Below are 25,830 nucleotides of genomic sequence, written 5' to 3' on the forward strand. Positions count from 1 at the left end.
CGTCAATAGTAGTACAATGGTAAAAAGACTGATTAAAACGGATGTCGGATGAAGAAGTTATGAAATTTTAACGGATTTTCCTATTCCGGTCTATTAAAAATAATAATATTAAAATTAAATTCAAAATTAGCCAAGAAAGCCTAAATGAAAGTTGTAGCGCGTAATTTTAGCTACGCGTGCATTTAAACAACATCAATAATGGAGCTCGTATGCGAAAGTTATGGATTTTAAAAGATGGAGGCTCAAAATTCGAAAAATACGCATGAACAGTAGTCGGCCATGTCACCTCGCGTCGCGTACCAAACCTACTACGTCACCGAAGATGTGGCTGAATCCGGATCCAACGCGTGACGCAATTCCCTCAGACCGAAGTCTCAGCCAATCAGAAGCGGCCTCGTAGCATCGCGTGTCCGAATCTCGCATAGGCCACATCCGAGCCTCGTAGCCGCCTTCGTGTCTCGCCCTCGCTGCTACCACGCGCCTCGCTCCTTCGCCTGCCACATCCTCCCTTCGTGTCCGAAGCTCGCAAGCAGTACGTGGAGCATTCTCAGCCACAAAGCCCTCGGTCTCGCTGTTGGATATAGTGTCTAAGTTCATAACTATATTTGGTATGTACTTGACCCGACCCGGCATGGTCCATTTGGGTTGCACTTCACCCGAACAATTTATGGATAATATTTGAGAATAGTACAAGTTATGATTTATTAATATATTATAAGTTCTAATATATTAATATAAGATCATATTATTTAATTAGTAGTGATTTATAATTAATCTAGGATTAATTTAGAGATCAAAGATATTACTTATTAAATATGGGCTTCTATATTTATATAATGTGGGCTAAAGCTTATTTGGAATGGGCTAGGCTTGCATGGAAAAGTCCATGGATACTCCATGGAGCTTTAACCCATGGATCTCATGGAAATGAAGAGACATGGGTTTTAGGGATGTAACCCCAATCCTCCACACTATATAAAGGAGGCTTTGGTTCTTGAAATGAGACTAGTTGACACTTGTTGAGGTGAGGGCAAATTTCAAGATAGTAGTGACTATTCTCTCAAAGATCCAAGTTTGTGGTGATTTGTGATTTCCACTTGAGGCATTCACACTATTGGTGCTAGGCTCAAAAACTTCAAGGTAAGTATTTCTTCTAGCTTTATTTGATTCATGTTCCCCATGCCATGCTAGCTAGGATATAAACCTTGGAAAAATTAACTATATGCATGTATCTTAGACAAACATAGATCCAAGGTTTATTAGGGTTACATGTACACTTAGGAAGTGTTAGAATGCTCAAAAACCCAACAGTGGTATCAGAGTCTAGGCTTGTTTGTTTAATACTTGATGCAATATAGTTGAAAAAGTCGAAAAACTTGTTGTCTGACTGCTGGACTAGTCTAGTCCATGGGGGGACTCGTCGAGTTCACTTGTATCTTCAACCTACTCGTCGAGTAGGTTCATGCACTCGGCGAGTAGGGTCGACAGAGTGCAGATTTTCGACTTTAGTTGCTGGAAATGGATTAGAAACATTACCCTAAACTGTTTTGGTACTTGAAAACTTGTTTTAGATGGTGTAATGTCATTGCTAATTCATTTACAACAACTAGTTATCAAAATTACAAAGTTTAAGTGTGATATTGATTCATGAAAGTGTTCATATTCATGTTCTTGTTCTTATGATGTTTAGATGATCATAGGAATTATTTGTAACCTATGTGGTAGATTAATTTTGATCATAATGTATTTTAATGGAGTCCATAAATTATCCTCAAGTTATGGAAAACCAAAAGTCACCTGGATTAAAAACCATTAAAAGAACACAAGAATTAGAAAAATGAAGAGTCTTCATTTTATTACTCTATTAAACTCAAAAGTTACAAGAAATGAAAAGTTTTGAAAGTTTACAAAACTTGCCCTCAAGTTTTGGAACAAGTAAAGTCATATTAAAAACTTTAGTTCCAACCCTTAGAATTTTAAAAGTTAAAATTCAACCCTTATACTTATATTATCATGATTTAATATATATATATATATATATATATATATATATATATATATATATATATATATATATATATATATATATATATATATGTCTAAGAACAAAGTCGTCTTACCGCTAGTACGCCTCATTCACGAAGTTGGTCTATAAGGTGGGTATAAGGTTGTTGCCTATAAAATGGCAACTTAATGGGTGTCCACTCTCACCCACCGCTTGCTTGACCGGTGGAGGGTCGTTAGCCGAATGGGTAAGACAAGGACTTATAAATTCTCATTAAAAGTATGATGAATATTATGAAGTAACTAAAGGTTTTATTAGATTCCCAATCCTATTTACTTTAGGAAAAATGTGAATAAGGTGCTAATCCATTAAATTACACTTTACACTTTGTCTAGGTCGTTAGTGGAGCGTGCGTGGTTAACCGGCACACTAACTTGGACTTAACAAGGTAGGTAAAGGGTGACTTAATATTTATCATAGTATCAATGGAGCGTGTGTGGTTAACCGGCACATCGATTGAGGGGTAATTTGTTAAGGGTACCAAGTAGTTTGCATGGTTACTTCACACCTCGTTTTGTGATCCTCGGCATCCCAGTCACAAAACTTGGAGGGCACACTCGAGATTGAAACATGCCTTTGAAAAGTTCATCGAATCTCAAAAGAATCTACGAATTTCTAAGTACCAAATCAAAAAAAACTTAATATTTACTATTTCATTTTTGGTGGAAATTGGTGAATCGTCATTCACCTACCTTTCAAATATGTTATTACTTAGACTACGACATACCAACTTTAATGAACTTATGTGGGAAAGTCACTTTTGATGGATCCAACTTTAATGAATGGATCAGAAACATCAGAATGATTACTTGCTACGAGGACAAGGAATATGTCCTCGATAGGAAGCTTAAGGAGATTGATGAGACAGTTGCTACTCCTCAAGAGATCGCTGAGTTTAGGGCACATGAAAGGGATGCCACCAAAGTGGCATGCATCATGATGGCCACTATGACCGTGGATCTCCAAAAATCCTATGAAGATTTCTACCCCTATGAGATGCACCAAGACTTGATGGAAAGATACCATCAAAGTGCTCGTCAAGAGAGGTATGAAATCATCTCCTCCATGATAACAACTCGCATGAAGGATGGTGAACCCATCATGGGTCACATGCAGAAAATGCAAAGATTTGTGGACCGTTTGCTGAAGCTAAATGTGAACTTCCCTGAGGAGCTTGCAATAGATATCATTTTGCACTCCTTACCTTCATGTTATGATCAACTCCGCATGACATACCACATGAACAAGGAAGAGGTCACACTCAGCAAACTTCAAGGACTCTTAAAGACCACGGAAAGTGGTCTTAAGGGTAAGGCGGTTGTTACTTCTCCTACTTCTACAAACTCTGCCCTTGTCTTGGTAATCGGGAAAGGATGAGGGAAGAAGAGAAAGAGTTCTTTGAAGGGTACCAAGGTTAGGACCCTTGATGGCTCTTCTTCAAGTGAAATCAAGAAAGGTTTCATCACTCCTTCTTCTGACCCAAAAGAGGCTGAATGCTTCTATTGCCATGAAAAGGCACATTGGAAGGGAAACTGCCCAAAGTACCAGCAAGATGTAAAGGATGGGAAAGTAAAACTCAACCATGCAAGTATTTACACTATCATTTCTAATAACTCACCGCATTCTAAATCTTGGGTCCTTGATACCGGTTGTGGTATTCATATTTGTTGTGACTTGAAGGGACTAAGAAGAAGTGAGAATGTGGAGCAAGGAAGAATAAACTTAATCATGGGGAATAGGAAAGTTACACCTGTCACCAAGATTGGAGTTTATACTTTGTTGCTAAGTAGTGGGTTTAGTTTAGATTTGAATAAATGTTGTTATTAACCAGAAATGGCAAGAAATATTATTTCCTTTCATGCATTGTATAAACAAGGTTTTACCTTTTCGTTTAATAATGAAGTTGGTTCTATTGATGCTTTCTTTAATAATGTTCTTTATTTTAAAGCATTACCTTGTGATGGCGTGTATGAAACAGTATCTGTGGTTGATAACTTAGGAAATAATATGATGTGTATTGATTCTGTTAATAATAATAACTTGGATAAAGCATCGTTATGGCATTGTCGACTTGGACATATAAGCAAGAAGGGCATAGGCCAACTCCAAAGAGATGGAGTCTTGGAGTCATTTGACCTAAAGTCAGATGATAGTTGCGAATCATGCTTACTTGGAAAAATGAAAAAGTCACCCTTCACAGGTTCTTGTGAGAGAGGTGAAGGTTTGTTGGACCTTGTACACATGGATGTGTGTGGACCATTCAAACATGCCACAAGGGATGCTAATCGTTATTATTTGACTTTTACCGATGATTACAGTAGATATGGATATGTCTACTTAATCAAGCATACGTCAGAGACTTTTGAAAGGTTTAAGGAATTTAAGCAGGAATTCGAGAATCAATTGGGCAGGAACATTAAGATGCTTCGATCCGATCGTGGTGGTGAGTATCTTAGTTCAGAGTTCCTCGACTATCTAAGGGAATGTGGGATTGTCTCACAATTGAAACCTCCCAGAACACCGCAGTTGAATGGTGTGGCTGAGAGGCGTAACTGAACCTTGTTAGACATGGTTCGTTTCATGATGAGTCGAGCTTTGCTACCAATCTCATTCTGGGAGTATGCCTTAGAGACTGCCGCCCATATCCTTAATCTAGTCCCTACAAAGAAAGTTGCCAAAACTCCTCACGAGATGTGGACTGGTAAAGTACCCAAACTAGACAACATCAAGATTTGGGGTTGCGAAGCTTTTGTGAGGCGCGAGTCTCATGATAAGCTAGAACCCCGAAGCGAGAGGTGTATTTTCATCGGCTACCCACAAAGATCCTTTGGTTACCTCTTTTACAAACCTAGTGATAATGTGGTCTTTATAGCAAGAAGAGGAGTCTTTCGTGAGAGAGAATTTATAAGCTAAGGAGACAGTGGGAGGCAAATCGACCTTGAAGAACTTCAAGAGTCAAGTGGTGAAGGAACTTCAAACCTTAGCCCTCAACTTGAGGAGGAAACTCCTGTTGAGCCAATTGACGATTCTGTACCTCTGAGACGTTCCACGAGAGTTAGGAATGCACCTGAGCACTACTATGGTTTTCATATTACTGCGGAAGGTGAGACACTTATTAGTGATGAGACGCTAGTAGGTATGGATGAACCTAACAGTTATGTGGAAGCCATGGCAGGCCCCGAGTCTGCGAAATGGAAAGAGGCTATGGATAGCGAGATACAATCCATGTATGACAATCAAGTTTGGAACTTGGTTGAGAATGTACCAGGTCATAAGACTGTAGGGTGCAAATGGGTTTTCAAGAAGAAGACCGACATGGATGGTAATGTACACACTTATAAGGCTAGACTGGTTGCAAAGGGCTTCTCTCAAATTCCTGGAGTGGACTATGATGAGACCTTTTATCCAGTAGCCAAGATTAAGTCTATTCGGGGTCTGTTAGCCATAGCTGCATTTCATGACTATGAAATATGGAAAATGGATGTCAAAACTGCTTTCCTTAATGGAAAGTTGGCTGAAGATGTTTACATGAGTCAGCCAGAAGGTTTTGTCAGCAACGAGTACCCTTATAGAGTGTGTAAGCTTGAGAAATCCATTTATGGATTGAAGCAAGCACCTCGCAGATGGAATTTTTGCTTTGATGAAAAGGTCAGGGAATTTGGCTTTTCTAGGAGTGAAGATGAATCTTGTGTTTATGTCAACGCTAGTGGGAGTATAGTCAGCTTCTTGGTATTGTATGTGGATGACATACTACTCATAGGAAATGACATCCCAACTTTGCAGGAAGTAAAGTCCTGGCTTGGGAAGTGTTTCGCTATGAAGGACCTTGGTGAAGCTGCCTATATCCTAGGCATAAGGATCTTGAGAGACCGGAGTAAACGACTAATTGGACTTAGTCAAAGAACCTATGTGGACAAAGTGTTGAAAAGATTCAACATCCAAAACTCCAAGAAAGGTGAGTTACCCATTCAGAGTAATGCCAGATTGAGTAAGACACAAAGCCCTAGTACTGAGGCTGAGATAGCAGAAATGAGTCGACTACCTTATGCTTCTGCTGTAGGATCGATCATGTATGCTATGACGTGTACTCGACCTGATGTAGCCTTTGCTTTGAGCATGGTTAGCAGGTATCAGGGGAACCCTGACAAGGAACACTGGACTGTGGTAAAGAATATCCTCAAGTACCTGCGAAGGACTAAGGACTGGGTCCTTACCTTCGGTGGGAGTGATGACTTGAGAGTTGTAGGGTATAGTGATGCTAGCTTCCAGACTGATAGGGATAATTTCCGCTCTCAGTCGGGCTGGGTCTTTACCTTAAACGGAGGAGCAATCACTTGGAAGAGTTCCAAGCAGGAGACAATGGCTGATTCCACTTGTGAAACAGAGTATATAGCAGCAAGCGAGGCAGCAAAGGAGGCTATATGGCTAAAGAACTTCATCGGAGACCTTGGAGTTATACCAGCTATAAAAGAGTCGATGGAGATTTTCTGTGACAATAATAGTGCGGTTGCCTTAGCCAAGGAACCAAGAGATCATGGGAGATCCAGACACATTGACAGAAAATATCACTTCATCAGACATCAAATAGAAGAAGGAATCCTCGTAGCGAAGAGGGTATCATCGGATGAGAACCTAGCAGATCCCCTCACGAAGGACCTGAGTAGGGTTAAGCATCTTCATCATGCTCGGAGCATAGGGCTGAAGGATGATATAAGTTTTAGTAGTTAGATAAATTATGAAATTTGTAAAGTGTAATTGACATTTGATGATGAATAAAAGGTGTTTTATTTATGAGTAAAGTGTTGCTATCACTTGTCAATCGTTTACTTGATTTCTTTTTGCATGTTTTGACTTCCAGAATAATTATGTTTGGTATATCATATTATTCAAAGCTCCACAGTCGGTCATATGTCGGAAGTTGGTATGAATCAAGACTGTCATGATTGGTTGCAGAGGTCTAAGGTGTTGGACATGGCTACAACAATCATGAGTGCTCATAAGTTATGAGCATTGGACTCAACCCACGCTCACTGGAATCACTTCATGGAATCCTATCTCGAGTGATCGTGAGACGGTAATATCATATAAGTCTTCAAACCTCGAGATATGATTTGTTACTTACAAGTTGGTTACGCATTGATTGTACGAAAATTCATTGGTAACTCGATGTTATAAAACGTGCCTTTGTGTGTAATTTAATGAGTGGTAGAACAAACATATGAGTCGAAGTTTATCTGTTCCTTCTTGGATTAGAAGCTGATATCTGGGCCCCTCGATGATTTTGTTTTGACCTATGTACCGGGCCCAGTCAGAACTAAATTGATGTGTTCAGTTAAGTTCTATGTCAAACAAATCGGAAATCGGGAAACAAATGCTGGACAATAAGCAAGACCGTGTTCCATGTATTTGTCCGGCTGATATCTAGAACAGAGGATTATATGATCACTTATCTTAAATGGTGCGTTCTAGTTCAACAGAGTTTAAAGAGCTATGATTGCTGATCGGTTCCTGAAGTCATACTTGCAACTATAGTTATTAGAATTAACCAAGTGGGAGACTGTTGGATATAGTGTCTAAGTTCATAACTATATTTGGTATGTACTTGACCCGACCCGGCATGGTCCATTTGGGTTACACTTCACCCGAACAATTTATGGATAATATTTGAGAATAGTACAAGTTATGATTTATTAATATATTATAAGTTCTAATATATTAATATAAGATCATATTATTTAATTAGCAGTGATCTATAATTAATCTAGGATTAATTTAGAGATCAAAGATATTACTAATTAAATATCGGCTTCTATATTTATATAATGTGGGCTAAAGCTTATTTGGAATGGGCTAGGCTTGCATGGAAAAGTCCATGGATACTCCATGGAGCTTTAACCCATGGATCTCATGGAAATGAAGAGACATGGGTTTTAGGGATGTAACCCTAATCCTCCACACTATATAAAGGAGGCTTTGGTTCTTGAAATGAGACTAGTTGACACTTGTTGAGGTGAGGGCAAATTTCAAGATAGTAGTGACTATTCTCTCAAAGTTCCAAGTTTGTGGTGATTTGTGATTTCCACTTGAGGCATCCACACTATTGGTTCTAGGCTCAAAAACTCCAAGCAATCAACTACAACTTCAAGGTAAGTATTTCTTCTAGCTTTATTTGATTCATGTTCCCCATGCCATGCTAGCTAGGATATAAACCTTGGAAAAATTAATTATATGCATGTATCTTAGACAAACATAGATCCAAGGTTTATTAGGGTTGCATGTACACTTAGGAAGTGTTAGAATGCTCAAAAACCCAACACTCACACACTATATAAAGGGGGGCTGCGAGCCTTCCCGGGTACTTTTGGAAATTTGACATTTTTCACCCCTAAACTTATATTTTGACTATTTTGACTTCCCACGAAGCCCCGGTATCATTTTTAAAGACCGGAATACATCCCGAAGTGCCCGAAAACCCGGAAAATTTTATCTTTTCGGTTTTGAAGCTCCAACCCTCGCAGAGCTCGGTTTCACAATAAAACTCCCGGTTTTATTAGATACGATCATTTTAAGGAACAAATTGTTGTCCGATTATCATCAAATCAAGTGAGTGTATAGTCACTTTAATCTTACACATAGATATGAAGTATTTCTATAAAATATGTGTTACGTGTAATTATATTATTTGTTTATTTGAGATGATTGTTGAATACAATGTTTTATACAAGTTATAAACTGTATATGTATTTTATCTACAAATATGTTGGGTAAAACATAGGTAGACGAAATAGTTGATGTGTGTTAAACTGATGAGAGGCCTCGATGTTGTTGGTGTTCCACTCATCTAGCGGAGTATGGATGACGACACAGACTTTTCTAGACAGTCTAGTGGAACGCTAGCAGGCTCGCAACCTATAGGTGTTTGTGGGCTTGATGTTCACCGGTGTACTCCATCCCCCTCATGGTTGCCTTACGGACATATATGACTGAGGAATCCCCTTAGTAGTAAGGTCCATCCTGATGATAAAATCCTTAGACTAGGTCCCTTGTATAGGTGTTTAGGGACCTAAAGTGAGGATAACGGGAATGGGTAATCAGGGTTATTGTTGGTTTGATAAAATTAATAAATTTATTGTTGAACGATGAAATTAATAAATTTATTATTATTTGTGGGTTGAAAACCCTATATGCTGACCAGGCTCCCAAGCCTGACAACTCAGTTTTATGTATTACAGCAAGTGGCGCTCGAACATAGTTGTGATGTGTTGGGATGAGGGATTACGGATATAGGCTTGTAAATATGAAATAATGTAGTAAGGCTTATAATGTATTGTTTATACTTATGTACTATATCAAACATGACATCCCGAGTCTTTTACTGAAATACATTTCTAAGGAAATGCTTTTGATAGATCTTTATGATATTATTGTTTTGGGACAAATTCCGCAATTCTTTTATTAAAAGGTAACTCTGATTTTGAAATAAAGTATAAACAAAACTGGTCTTATCTGGCCGTGAAATTGGGGATGTCCCAGTTGGTATCAGAGCATTAGTATAAGCGAACTAGGAATTTGTAGGATTTCTATACTTAAACTCAGAATGCTAAGCGATGATTGTGAGGTGTGAGGACCAGTATATTTTAGGAAATATGCCTAAAATGTTTTTATGTGCTAAATGTTATGTGTTTTCCATACATGATGTTATTTGTTTGGATCTATGGTATGTTGCCGACCGGATCTAGAAATATTATGTGTGTAAGATTCTAAGCGTATGATTACGATATTAGAACTAGAATGTAAACGTTTCAAAGTTTACAGTGAATAGAGATCTAAATTTACCCGATTCGGTGTATAGATCAAGATGACAAGAACCCGCAGTGGAGCTGGGAATGAAAATGGAAATAGAAATCAACCACCAATACTTGAGCAAGTACCTATTGAAAGAGCTGCACCAGATCCAATAACGATGGCTGGAGTGCAAATCATGATTCAGAGAATGTTGGATCGTCAGATGGAGGAGACCAGGAGGTTGCTACAACAAAATAGGGAAGAAAATACGATACCTGTTGAACATCCTGATTTGAATTAAGGGCAATTAGTAGGAGGGAACTACAGTGGGACTGTTGGTCAAGCCAACCCACTGATAGTTAGACAAAACGACCAGAATGGAGGAGGTGATGAACATGGATGCAAATACAAAGATTTCATGGCATCCAAACCACCGTGTCTATCCGGAAGTCCAAAGCCAGTGGAAGTTATAAATTGGATCTCCGAAATGGAGACAATGTTTGAAAGTTGTGAGTGCAACAACAAACAGAAGATCGCACTTGCAATTCCTCTGTTAAAATCGGGTGTATTGAGCTGGTGGAAGTTACTAGCTAATTCGATGCCAAAGGGAGAAGCTAGTAAGATGTCTTGTGAAAATTTTGTGGTACAACTGAAATTGCTATACTGCTCTGAGCAGGATCTTCTAGAAATCAATAATGAGTTTCAGAATTTGAAGAAAGGAAAATGAGCGTTACTGAATACGCTGCTAGTTTCAGTGAAAAGATGAAGCTTATTCCATACTTAGTTCCAACTAAACTCTCTAAGGTCAATAAGTTTGCACAAGGTTTACCAGCGGATTTTGGTCCAACGGTTAAGCAAGCAACCACATTGAAAGCCGCCATCTGGGCTGCTAAGAATGTCGAGACCCAGATAAGGGAAAAGGGTCTGGAGAGGATAGATGTTGGTGAGAAGAGGAAGTTTGAGGGACCTTCAAGGCCCAAAAAGAAAAGTAAATTCTCAAAGTTTGGCTCGAAAGGAGTAGGAGGAGAAGCAAAATGGTGCGACAAGTGTAAGAAGAAGCATGTTGGGAAATGTGGTGACGAGGTTACATGTTTTAAATGTGGAAAGCCTGGTCATTATGCCAATGAATGCACCCTCATCAAGAAAGTTTTCTATGGGTGTGGTGAGGAAGGGCACATTTCAAGGGACTGCCCAAAGAAGAAAGGAGAAGCAAGGCCCAATCTCCCACCAAAGCCAAAAGCCAGAGCCTTGCAAATGAAACTTGAAGCTGCAAAGGAGGAAGTGGATGTCGCTTCAGGTACTTTTCTTGTAAATGAATTGCTTGCCCAAATTTTGTTTGATTCTGGAGCCAACTACTCCTTTATTTCGCATGAATTTGGTAGAAAACAAGCTTTGCCTGTCGATAGACTAGATAATGCTTGACTAGTCGAGGTTGCTAGTGGCAAGTTCATACTAGTTAGTGATCGTATTAGGAACATCGTCATCAACCTAAACGGAAACGAATTCCATGAGGCGCTATTACCCATAGAGTTGAACGGTTTTGACATCGTTTTGGGAATGGATTGGCTTAGCGCCAACGATGCTGAGATTCTTTGCAAGAAGAAGATAGTAGGAGTGAACCCACCCAGAAAAGAGTCATTTATTGTGTATGGGGACAAACGCCGAGTGAGTTCTGGAATCATCTCCACAATGAAAGCCAGAAAATGTTTGGCCAAGGGATGTACATCATATCTAGAATTTATGATCGATACTAAGAAGGAAAAGAAGGAGGTGCAGGAGATACCAGTGGTGTGTGACATTTCGGAAAGCTTTCCCGAAGATCTTACCGGATTACCCCCTAATAGACAAGTAGAGTTTAGAATCGACTTGTTACCAGGAACAACACCAATAGCAAAAGCACCATACCGATTAGCACCAACGCAGATGAAGGAGTTTATGACACAACTTCAAGAATTATTAGACAAAGGTTTCATTAGACCTAGTTCATTGCCCTACGGATCTCTGGTGTTATTCGTAAAGAAGAAGGATGGGAGCATGAGAATGTGCATTGATTACAGAGAGCTGAACAAAGTACCGATAAAGAAGAAGTACCCATTGCCAAGGATCGATGACATGTTCGACCAGTTACAGGGTTCGAGTTATTTCTCGAAGATCGATCTTAGGTCGGGATACCACCAACTAAAGGTGAGAGAGCAGGATATCGAAAAGACTGCGTTTAGAACATGATATGGACACTACGAATTTTTGGTTATGTCGTTCGAACTAACCAATACCCCAGCAACTTTCATAGATTTGATGAATATGGTTTGTAAACCATTCCTAGATAAATCCGTGATAGTATTCATAGACGACATCTTGATTTATTCAAAAAGCAAGCAGGAGCATGAAAAGCATCTACGTGAAGTGCTAGATGTCCTGAAAAAGGAGAAGTTGTATGCAAAGTTCTCCAAATGTGAATTTTGGATTCAAGAAGTCCAATTCTTGGGTCATGTGGTCAACCAAGATGGGATAATGGTTGATCCAGCAAAGATCGAAGTTGTAATGAAATGGAAACAACCAAAAAGTCCTACGGAGATCCGAAGCCTTTTAGGATTACCTGGATATTACCAAAGGTTTATCCAAGGCTTTTCTTCGATAGTTGCTCCATTAATAGCCTTGACCCACAAAGGAGCTACTTATACCTGGAGTGAAAAGCATAAGGAAGCCTTTGAGAAGTTGAAGAAGAAATTATGTGAAGCACCAATTCTTTCTTTACCCGAAGGAGTTGAAGACTTCGCAGTCTATAGTGATGCATCTAGAATTGGGTTAGGTTGTGTTCATACCCAACTGGATAAAGTGATAGCATATGCATCAAGACAACTGAAGGAGCATGAAAAGAACTACCCTACTCATGATTTGGAGTTGGCAGCGGTAGTTTTTGCTCTAAAAGTATGGAGACATTACCTCCATGGCACGAAGTGAAAGCTTTTCACTGATCATAAGAGTCTCCAGTATCTCTTTAATTAGAAGGAACTGAATATGAGGTAACGACGCTGGTTGGGATTACTCAAGGACTACGACTGTGAGATACTTTATCACCCTGGTAAAGCAAATGTTGTTGCTGATGCTCTGAGTCGGAAAGTCAACCTTGAAAAGAAAAGGCCAAGAACGTTGAGAATTGAAGTTGTCTCAACAGTTGTGGAGAGTATAAAGAAAGCTCAGGAAGAGGCTTCAGAGAAGAATGACCGAAAATAAGAACGTTTGGGCAAAACATTAGTATTCGGTACAAACAACCAAGGGTTGAAGGTATTCCAAGATAGGATTTGGGTACCTAAGACAGGAGGAGTAACAGATGTTCTGATGGAAGAAGCTCACAAGACCATGTACTCGATACATCCCGGCAGTACAAAAATGTATAGGGATTTAAAACCCTATTACTGGTGGCCAACGATGAATCTCGATGTTGCTAAGTATGTGGCCGAGTGTGTGACATGTGCAAGAGTCAAGGCACAGCATCAGAAACCGTATGGGAGTTTAGAACCTTTACCTGTACCCATGGGTAAATGGGAAGACATCACCATGGATTTTGTGACTAAACTACCCAGAACAAAGAGCGGCCACGACATGATTTGGGTGGTCGTGGATCGTTTCACCAAGAGTGCACACTTCATAGCATCCAATGAAAAATGGTCTATGGATAAGCTTGCAAATGCTTACGTGAAGGAAATTGTGAGACTTCACGGTGTTCCTCTAACAATTGTATCAAATCGTGATAGTCGTTTGACATCACGGTTTTGGAAAAGTCTACAAGAGGAAATGGGTACCAAGTTGTGTTTAAGTACAGCTTATCATCCACAAACTGATTGTCAGAGCGAAAGAACAATACAAACACTTGAAGATATGCTGAGAGCATGTACCCTGGAATTCCAAGGTAACTGGGATGAACATTTACCATTAGTAGAATTTTCCTACAACAATAGTTTCCACTCGAGCATAAAGAGGGCACCTTATCACGCTTTGTATGGACAGAAGTATCGTACGCCATCTTGTTGGCTTGAAGCTAGAGAAAAGCAATTTATGGGACCTGAGATAGTCCATCAGACTGCTGAAAAGTTGAAAGTGATTAGGGAAAAGATGTTACCAGCTCAGGATCGTCAAAAGAGCTATGCTGACAAGAAAAGAAAACCGGTAACATTCAAAGTTGGTGATTCGGTTTTGCTTAAAGTCTCACCGCGGAAGGGACTTATAAGATTTCGTAAAAGAGGAAAGTTGAGTACAAGGTTTATTTGACCATTTAAAGTTCTTTAGATGATTGGAATTAAAGCTTACAAGCTAGAACTACCAGAAGAATTAGATGGTATTCATAACACTTTCCATGTGTGTTATTTAAGGAAGTTCACAGGAGATGTTCCCAACATAATTCCAATATTTGAGTTAAGGCTGGATGAAAGCAAAAGGTTAATCGAAGAACCAGAGGCAATTGTTGACCGTAAGACTAAAAAGTTGCGACGCAAGATGGTCGATTTACTGCTTGTTCAATGGAAACATACGAATGGGCCAAATCTCACCTGGGAAATGGAGATTGACATGATGAGTCGCTACCCGCATTTGTTTGCTGATGTGTGATTCTGGGGACGGAATCATCCTAAAGAGGAGAGAATTGTAACGCCCGTGTTTCTGGGCTAAAAGTATTAATAATGTTGTAATGTAACGCTTGTGTTTCTGGGCTTGCCATTTTTAGCAATGTAATAGTCTAGGTTAACCTTTGTAACCCGTTTTGGAATATGTATTGAATGAGAATGCTATGCAGGTTTTAAACTATGTATAAAAATATATATTTTTATTTACTAATATGTTGGGTAGAACATGGGTAGATAGTTGGTGTGTAATAAACAGATGAGAGGCCTCGATGTTGTTTTGATCCAGTCATCTAGCGGAATTTAGATGACGACCACGGACTTTTCTAGACAGTCCAGTGGAACGCTAGCAGGCTCATAACCTGTAGGTGTTAATGAACTTGGGTGTTCATTCGTTGTATTTCATCCTCCTCATGGTTGCCTTATTTGACTTATATTGTTGAGGAACCCCGGAAGCATGTGTTGTCACCCCGATGAAATATTCTTAGACTAGATCCCTTGTGTTAGCTATTATAGGGACATAAAGTGAGAATAATGGGAATGGGTAATTGGGTTATTGTTGGTTGATAATAATTAATTTAATTTTTTATTGTGGGTTGAAAACCCTATATGCTCACCAGGCTCCCAAGCCTGACCCACTCAGTTTTATTTGTATTATAGGATGTGGCGTAAGGGCGTAAGATGGATGAACCATCAAGTTGTTTGTTTACAAGTCTGTATATGTAAATATTTGTTGAATGACTTGTAATGTTATCGTTTATGCTTATTGGTTTGTATTGGAACATGACACCCTGAGTTTTGATTATATAATGAAAATACATTTCTTTTATGAAATGCTTTGGTAAACATTGTTTTAACATGTTTTGTTTTTGGGAAAAAATTTTGCAACTATTTCAAATCAAAAGGATTTACTCTGAAATTATTTTAAAAGCATAAATGAAAATCGGTCTTTTCTGGCCGAGATTTTGGGGATGTCATAGTTGTTATCAGAGCATTAGTTTAAGCGAACTAGGAATTTGTAGGATTTCTAGACTTAAACTTAAAATGCTTAGTGGAATTTTGAGATGTGTGTCTGTTATATTTTAGACACAAGCACTAGTTTATTTTAGGAAAGTTGCCTAAAATGCTTTATGTGCTAAATGTTATATGTTGCCATATATGATATTGTTTGTTCCGATCTATGGTCTGTTGCCGACCGGATCTAGAAACTTTATGTGTGTAGGATTCTTAGCGTACGTCTACGATATTAGAACTAGCATATAAACATTTCGGAGTGATAAGGATGATTTAAATATCTATCGTGAATAAGGATCTAATTTCATGTTATTCGGTGTATAGATCAAAAATGGTGAGAACAAGAAGTGGAGTTAGAAATGCTGAGGAAAACAGGAATCAACCACCAGTGATTTAGCAAAGACCTGTCGTAGCAGCAGCACCTGAGCCAATAACCATGGCTGGTGTGCAAATAATGATTAAAACAATGTTGGATCGTCAGATGGATGAAACTAGACGGTTGCTTCAACAGAATCGTGAAGAGCTGTCAATTCGTGTGGAAGAGCCTGAATTAAATGAAGGGCACTCGGAAGGTGGAAACTTCAGTGGGTCTGTTGGTCAAGCCAACCCACCGATAGTTAGGCGAGACAACCATGATGGAAGGAATGATGGAATGGGATGCAAGTACAAGGACTTTCTAACTTGCAAACCATCGACCTTCAATGGAAAGGAGGATCCGATAGGAGTGATGGATTGGATCTCTGAAATGGAGTTACCCTTCATGACTTGTGGCTGGAGAGGCAAGTTGCAGACTATCTATGCAGTACGTCAGTTCCAAGGTGGAGCCGTTCGTTGGTAGAACACTCTAGGAAAGAGTTTAAGCCCAAATGAGCCACTGCAATTGACATGGGCAGAGTTCTTGGTGCAGTTCAAGCGCAAGTTCTGCTCGGCTCAAAATCTATTGGAACTAGAGAACAAGTTTCTGACATTAACGAAAGGCAGCATGTCAGTCGATGAATACACCAATAACTTCACCGATAAGATGGATTTTGCCTTGCGTATCGTTCCAGACGAGCTGACAAAGGTGGACCGGTATGCGAAGGGACTCCCATGGGAGTACGAGGTGCCAGTACGTCAGGCATATACTCTAGAGGTAGCTATCTGGACTGCCAAGTATATTGAGAACATGATAAAGGGGAGAACCACCAACAAGGTTGAGGTTGGTGAGAAGAGAAAGTTCAAGGGAACATCTGGTTCCGGTAAGAAAAGCAAATTTTCGAAATCTGATTCGAAAAAGTTTGGAGGAAGAGGAGGCGAAGTGAAGTGGTGTGAAATGTGTAATAAAAAGCACTTTCGGAAGTGTAGCGAGGATGTAACCTGCTACAAGTGTGGGAAGGTTGGACATTTTGCCAATGAATGTACGAACAACAAAAGGATGTGTTTTGGTTGTAATGAAGAGGGGCACATTCTGAAAGACTGTCCAAAGAAGAAGGAGGCAGCTAAGCCCAACATTCCACCAAAGCCAAAGGCGAGAGCATTCCAGATTACACTGGAAGCTGCTAAAGATAAAGCTGATGTCGCTTCAGGCACCTTTCTCGTAAACAGATTGCCTGCCCAAATTTTATTTGATTCTGGAGCCAACTACTCCTTTATATCGCATGAATTTGGTAGAAAACTAGCTCTGCCTGTTGATAGACTAGATAATGCTTTATTAGTCGAAGTTGCTAGTGGCAAGTTTGTACCTATTAGCCATCGTATGAAAAAACATCGTAATCAACCTTAATGGGAATAAGTTTCACGAAGAATTATTACCTATCAAACTTAATGGTTTCAACATCGTGTTGGGAATGGATTGGCTTAGTGCCAATGATGCCGAAATTTTATGCAAGAAGAAGATAGTTAAAGTAAACCCGCCTGGAAAAGATTCGTTTATGGTGTGTGGGGACAAACGCTGAGTAAATTCTGGAATCATTTCCCTAATGAAAGCCAGAAAGTGTTTGACCAAGGGATGTACATCATATTTAGCATTCGTGATTGATGCTAAGAAGGAAATGAAGCTGATGCAGAGTATTCCTGTGGTGTGTGATTATCCGGAAGTATTTCCCGAAGATCTTCCTGGATTACCACCTGATCGACAAGTGGAATTCCGTATTGACTTGTTACCAGGAACAACGCCAATTGCAAAAGCACCTTATCGATTAGCACCGACGGAGATGAAGGAGTTGATGATGCAACTTCAGGAGTTATTGGACAAAAGTTTCATTAGACCTAGTTCATCACCTTGGGGAGCTCCGGTGTTATTCGTGAAGAAGAAAGATGGAAGTATGAGAATGTGCATTGATTACCGGGAGCTGAATAAGGCAACAATAAAGAATAGATATCTGTTGCTGAGGATTGATGACCTATTTGATCAATTGCAAGGTTCGAGCTATTTCTCGAAGATCGACCTAAGGTCAGGATATCATCAGCTGAAAGTAAGAGAGTAAGATATAGAGAAGACTGCGTTTAGAACTAGATATGGACACTACGAGTTTTTGGTTATGTCGTTTGGACTAACCAATGCTCCGGCATCATTCTTGGATTTAATGAACAGGGTTTGTAATCTGTTCCTTGATAAATCTGTGATAGTGTTCATAGATGACATTCTGATTTACTCGAAAAGCCAGGAGGAGCATGGCAGACACTTGCGAGAAGTGTTAGAAGTCTTGAAGAAGGAGAAGTTGTATGCTAAGTTCTCCAAATGTGATTTTTGGATTCGTGAAGTCCAATTCTTGGGTCACGTGGTCAACCAAGAAGGGATAATGGTTGATCCAGCAAAGATTGAAGCTGTAATGAAGTGGGAACAACTGAAAAAGTCCCATGGAGATCCGAAGCTTTTTGGGATTAGCCGGATATTACCGAAGGTTTATCCAAGGCTTTTCTTCGATCGCTACTCCGTTGACAGCTTTGACCCACAAAGGAGCTACTTATGCTTGGAGTGATAAGCATAAAGAAGCATTCGAGAAGCTAAAGAAGAAGCTATGCGAGGCACCGATACTTTCTCTACCCGATGGAGTTGAAGACTTCGCTGTTTATAGCAAAGCATCCGGTGTTGGATTGGGTTGTTTTTTAACCCAAAGAGAAAAGGTGATAGCATATGCATCTCGACAGCTTAAGGAGCATGAAAAGAATTACCCGACTCATGATTTGGAGTTGGCAGCGGTAGTTTTCGCTCTGAAAATATGGAGGCATTACCTCTATGGCACGAAGTGCAAACTTTTCACTGATTATAAGAGTCTCTAATATCTCTTTAATCAAAAGTAATTGAATCTGAGGCAACGATGCTGGCTGGGATTACTCAAGGACTACGACTGAGAGATACTTTACCATCCCGGTAAAGCTAATGTTGTCACTGATGCTCTAAGTCGAAAAGTCAATCTTGAAAGGAAAAGGCCAAGAGCGTTGAGAATTGAAGTTGTCTCGACCATTGTGGAAAGTATAAAGAAAGCTCAAGACGAAGCTTCTGAGAAGAATGACCGAAAGGAGGAACGTTTGGGCAAAACGTTGGTGTTCGGTGTAAACAGTCACGGACTGAAGGTGTTCCAAGATCGGATTTAGATACCTAAGACAGGAGGAATCAGAGATCTTCTGATGGAAGAAGCTCACAAAACCATGTACTCGATTCATCCCGGTAGCACTAAAATGTATAGGGACCTGAAACCCTACTACTGGTGGCCGACGATGAAGCTTGATGTTGCAAACTATGTGGCTGAGTGTGTGACTTGTGCGAGAGTCAAGACACAACACCAAAAATTGTATGGGAGTTTAGAACCTTTACATGTGCTTATGGGTAAGTGGGAAGACATTGCTATGGATTTTGTCACTAAACTGCCCAGAACAAAGAATGGTCACGACATGATTTGGGTGGTCGTCGATCGATTCACTAAGAGTGCGCATTTCATAGCAGCCAGGGAGAAATGGTCTATGGAAAAGCTTGCGAATTCTTATGTGAAGGAAATTGTGAGACTTTACGGTGTTCCGCTAACAATTGTGTCGGATCATGATAGTCGTTTCACCTCAAGGTTTTGGAAAAGTCTACAAGAGGAAATGGGTACCAAGTTATGTTTAAGTACAACTTACCATCCGCAGACTGATGGTCAGAGTGAAAGAACGATACAAACACTTGAAGATATGCTGAGAGCATGTACCTTGGAATTCCTAGGTAATTGGGATGAACATTTACCATTGGTAGAATTTTCCTATAATAATAGTTTTCACTCGATCATTAAGATGGCACCTTACCAAGCTTTGTATGCACAAAAGTGTCGTACGTCGTCTTGTTGGCTTGAGGCAGGGGAAAAGCAGTTTATGGGACCGGAGATGGTTCATCAAACTGCTGAAAAGTTGAAAATAATTAGGGAAAGAATGTTAGCAGCTCAGGATCGTCAAAAGAGCTATGCTGACAAAAAGCGAAGACCGATGACTTTTGAAGTTGGGGATTTGGTTTTGCTTAAAGTCTCGCCGTGGAAGGGACTTATAAGATTTGGTAAAAGGGGAAAATTAAGTCCAAGGTTTATTGGACCGTTTAAAGTTCTTCAGAGGATTGGGATCCAAGCTTACAAGCTCAAACTACCAGAAGAACTGAATGGAATTCATAACACTTTTCATGTGTGTTATTTACGGAAGTTCACGGGGGAATTTCCCGACATGATTCCACTTTCGGAGTTGAGAATCGATGAGAACAAAAGGTTGATTGAAGAACCAGAGGCAATTGTTGACCGAAAGACTAAGAAGTTGCGACGCAAGATGGTCGAGTTAGTGCTTGTCCGATGGAAACACACGAATTGGCCGAATCTCACGTGGGAGACTGAGAGTGACATGATGGGTCGCTATCCGGATTTGTCTGCTGAGGTGTGATTCCGGGGATGCAATCATCCTAAGGTGGGGAGAATTGTAACGCCTGTGTTTCTGGGCTTTCCATTTTTAGCAATGTAATAATGTAGGTTAACCTTTGTAACCCGTTTTGAAATAATAGAAGTGTATTATTTGAGTATTATGTGTTTTGTGCTTAATTGCTTAATTATGTGGTTTGATTAATTAAGAATAAAAATATGCGTCAAAATTTAAGTATAAAATAAACTTGATATCTTTAGATAATGTTGTAGTAGTTGAAACAAGGTTTCCGAAGATATAAAGAATGCCGAAATCCGAGTTATAACGAATAAGTTATGACCTGTCGAAGATTCGCGATAGAACCGGCACCGCGGAATGACGTAAAAAGTGAAATTTACGTTAGAGCGATATTTAGCCTTAGTAATCTAAACGAGAATCGAAGATATCGTTGTTAGTATCAAAGCGATAAAAAGTTAGGCGAGAACAGACGTCAAACGAAGAAGTTATTAATTTATAACGAAATTTTCTGTCCCGGCCTATTAAAAATAAATAATAAAAATAAAGTCAAAATTAGCCGACGGAGTCTAAACGAAAGTTGTAGAGCGTAGCCTTACCTTCGCGTGGATATAAAGAACATCGAAAACAGAGTTCGTATGAAGAAGATACGAATTTTCGAAGTTTATTAAATAATTAATAATTAAAGTTAATTATTAAATCCGGCCTTATCTGAAGGCGAGTCACCGGACTCATCCGGAGTACGCCCCGCATACAGTGAAGAGTGTCGACACTCGCACTCGAGGACTTTGGATGACGCATGCGCTTACGATTTCGGAGCAGTACGCCCCGCGTACTGGGAAGCTCCAACCTCCTATAAATAGGATGCGAGGCTGCCGAGTTCTTTGCTATTTTTCTCTCTTCTCTCTCCCGTTTTGCATCGATTTGCATGCTAAAAGTACCCCGAAGCCCCGGTAATATTCCCGAGTCCCGAAGCAAGTCCCGAGATCCCGAGAAGTGCGGTTTCCAAGCCGAAGCTCTGCCCGCGAGAAGTTCGATTTTTGTAAAGATCCTCCAGATCTGCTGAGGATTACTACTTTTGCAAGTCGTAGTGCTTTCCGATCATCTTCTGATCAAGAGAGTGTATACTACCTTTGATAAACACGATAATAATACAAGTATGATTTGAGTGTACTAAGTATATTGTTATTTATATGTGTGAGTGTGTGGTTACTTTCTTCTAACGCATAATTATCAAGTATTTAATATAAAATACGTGTTATGTGTATATTTTGTTGTTATATGCGTGAATGTATATTCACTTTCTTCTATCTCATAGATATGATTTATTCTCTATGAAATACGTGTGATGTGTATGTGTCTCATCTGTTGTGTTGGAATATGTATTGAATGAGAATGCTATGCAGGTTTTGAACTATGTATAAAAATATATATTTTTATCTACTAACATGTTGGGTAGAACATGGGTAGATAGTTGGTGTGTAATAAACAGATGAGAGGCATCAATGTTGTTTTGATCTAGTCATCTAGCGGAATTTAGATGACGACCACGGACTTTTCTAGACAGTCCAGTGGAACGCTAGCATGCTCATAATCTGTAGGTGTTAATGAACTTGGGTGTTCATTCGATGTATTCCATCCCCCTCATGGTTGCCTTATTTGACTTATATTGTTGAGGAACCCCCGAAGCATGTGTTGTCATCCCGATGAAATATTCTTAGACTAGGTCCCTTGTGTTAGCTATTTTAGGGACATAAAGTGAGAATAACGGGAATGGGTAATTGGGTTATTGTTGGTTGATAATAATTAATTTAATTATTTATTGTGGGTTGAAAACCCTATATGCTCACCAGGCTCCCAAGCCTGACCCACTCAGTTTTATTTGTATTACAGGAAGTGGCGCAAGGGCGTAAGATGGATGAACCATCAAGTTGTTTGTTTACAAGTTTGTATATGTAAATATTTGTTGAATGACTTGTAATGTTATCGTTTATGCTTATAGGTCTGTATCGGAACATGACACCCCGAGTTTTGATTACATAATGAAAATACATTTCCTTTATGAAATGCTTTGGTAAACATTGTTTTATCATGTTTTGTTTTTGGGAACAAATTCCGCAACTCTTTCAAATCAAAAGGATTTACTCTGAAATTATTTTAAAATCATAATTGAAAATCGATCTTTTCTGGCCGATATTTTGGGGATGTCATATGTAATAGTCTAGGTCAACCTTTGTAACTCATTTTAAAGTAATAAAGATGAATTATGTGAATATTATGTGAATTATATGCTTAATTGCTTAATTATTATGATTTAATTAATTAATAATGAAAATAAGCATTTAAAATAAATATTAGAAAAAGACGATATTTTTTAATAAAGTTGTAGTGGCCGAAACAAGGATTCCGGAGATATAAAGAACGCCGAAATCCGAGTTATAACGAAGAAGCTATGACTTGTTGAAGTTTCGCGACGGAACCGGCACGGCACCGGGAAGCGTTAAAAGTAAATTTACGATAAAGTGCTTTTTAACCTTAACAATCCAAACAAAAGTCATAGTATTCATTAAACCGTGAATTTTGATAAAAAGAATGTCCAAATCTGACTTCGTTTGAGGAAGTTATGATTTTTTCAAGTTTTAGCTTAGCAGTAGACAGCTAAATACTCGAATTTAAGATCGAGTGAAATTTAGCCGACACAACCTAAAAGAGAATCGAAGGTCTCGTCAATAGTAGTAGAACGGTAAAAAGACTGATGAAAACGGATGTCGGATGAAGAAGTTATGAATTTTTAGCGGATTTTCCTTTCCCGGTCTGTTAAAAATAATAATATTAAAATTAAGTTCAAAATTAGCCAACGAATTCTAAACAAAAGTTGTAGATTGTAATTTTAGCTACGCGTGCATATAAAGAACGTAAAAAACTAAGCTCGTATGCGAATGTTATGGATTTTAGAAGTTCGGGGCTCAAAATTCGAAAAATTCGCGTGAACACTAGTCGGCCGCATCACCCCGCCTCGCGCACCGAACCTGCTGCATCACTGAAGATGTGGCCGAATCCGGATCCAACGTGTGTCACAATTCCATCGGACCGATGTCTCGGCCAATCGGAAGTGGCCACGTCCGAGCCTCATAGCCGCCTTTGTATGTCGCCCTCGCTGCTGCCACGCGCCTCGCTCCTTCGCCTGCCACATCCTCCTTCCGTGTCCGAACCTCGCAAGCACTATGTGGAGCATTCTCAGCGACAAATCCCTCGGTCTTGCACCCTATATAAAGGTGTGGGGGGGGGGGGGGGCTGCAAGCCTTCCCTGGGACTTTTGGAAATTTGATATTTTTCACCCCTAAACTTATATTTTGACTATTTTGACTTCCCCCGAAGCCCCGATATCATTTTTAAAGCCCAGAATACATCCCGAAGTGCCTGAAAACCCAGAAAATTTTATCTTTTCGGTTTTGAAGCTCCAACCCTCGCAGAGCCCGGTTTCTCAATAAAACTCTCGGTTTTATCAGATACGATCATTTTAAAGAACAAATTGTTGTCCGATTATCATCAAATCAAGTGAGTGTATAGTCACTTTTATCTTACACATAGATGTGAAGTATTTCTATAAAAATACGTGTTATGTGTAAATATATTGATTGTTTATTTGAGATGATTGTTGAATACAATGTTTTATACAAGTTATAAATTGTATATGTATTTTATCTACAAATATGTTGGGTAAAACATGGGTAGACAAAATAGTTGATGTGTGTTAAAATGATGAGAGGCCTCGATGTTTTTGTTGTTCCAGTTATCTAGCGGAGTATGGATGACGACCACAGACTTTTCTAGACAGTCTAGTGGAACGCTAACAGGCTCGTAACCTATAGGTGTTTGTGGGCTTCATGTTCACCGGTGTACTCCATCCCCCTCATGGTTGCCTTACTAACATATATGGCTGAGGAATCCCCTTAGCAGTAAGGTCCATCCCGATGCTAAAATCCTTAGACTAGGTCCCTTGTATAGGTGTTTAGGGACGTAAAGTGAGGATAACGGGAATGAGTAATCAGGGTTATTGTTGGTTTGATAAAATTAATAAATTTATTATTGAACGATGAAATTAATAAATTTATTATTATTTGTGGGTTGAAAACCCTGTATGCTGACCAGGCTCCCAAGCCTAACCCACTTAGTTTTATGTATTACAGGTAGTGGGTTATTTAAGGAAGTTCACGGGAGATGTTCCCAACATAATTCTAATATCTGAGTTAAGGCTGGATGAAAGCAAAAGGTTAATTGAGGAACCAGAGAGAATCGTTGACCGTAAGACTAAAAAGTGGCGATGCAAGATGCTCGATTTACTGCTTGTACAATGGAAACTTACTAATGGGCAAAATCTCACCTGGGAAACGGAGAGTGACATGATGAGTCGCTACCCGCATTTGTTTGGTAATGTGTGATTCCGGGGACGGAATCATCCTAAGGAGGAGAGAATTGTAACGCCCGTGTTTCTGGGCTAAAAGCATTCATAATGTTGTAATAGTCTAGGTTAACATTTGTAACTCATTTTGAAGTAATAAAGATGAATTATGTGAGTATCATGTCAATTATATGCTTATTTGCTTAATTATTATGATTTAATTAATTAATAATGAAAATAAGCATTTAAAATAAATATTAGAAAAAGATGATATTTTTTAATAAAGTTGTAGTGGCCGAAACAAGGATTCCGGAGATAAAAAGAAGGCCGAAATCCGAGTTATAACGAAGAAGTTATGACCTATCGAAGTTTCGCGACGGAAGCGGCACGGCACCGGGAAGCGTAAAAAGTAAATTTACGATAAAGTGCTTTTTAGCCTTAACAATCCAAACAAAAGTTATAGTATTCGTTAAACCGAGAATTTTGATAAAAAGAACGTCCAAATCTGACTTCGTATGAGGAAGTTATGATTTTTCTAAGTTTTAGCTTAGCAGTAGACAGCTAAATACTCGAATTTAAGATCGAACGAAATTTAGCCGACACAACCTAAAAGAGAATAGAAGGTCTCATCAATAGTAGTACAACGGTAAAAAGACTGATGAAAACGGACGTCAGATGAAGAAATTAATAATATTAAAATTAAAGTCAAAATTAGCCAACGAAGTCTAAACGAAAGTTGTAGAGCGTAATTTTAGCTACGCGTGCATATAAACAACGTCAAAAATGAAGCTCGTATGCGAAAGTTATGGATTTTAGAAGTTCGGGGCTCAAAATTCGAAAAATTCGCGTGAACACTAGTCGGCCACGTCACCCCGCCTCACGTACCGCACCTGCTGCGTCACCGAAGATGTGGCCGAATCCGGATCCAACGCGTGTCGCAATTCCATCGGACCGAAGTCTCGGCCAATCGGTAGTGGCCACGTCTGAGCCTCATAGCCGCCTTTGTATGTCGCCCTCGCTGCTGCCACGCGCCTCGCTCCTTCGCCTGCCACATCCTCCTTCTGTGTCCGAACCTCGCAAGC

The sequence above is a fragment of the Lactuca saligna genome, chromosome 8, assembly GCF_052625555.1.
Source record: "Lactuca saligna cultivar CGN05327 chromosome 8, ASM5262555v1, whole genome shotgun sequence".
NCBI classification, from domain to species: Eukaryota; Viridiplantae; Streptophyta; class Magnoliopsida; order Asterales; family Asteraceae; genus Lactuca; species Lactuca saligna.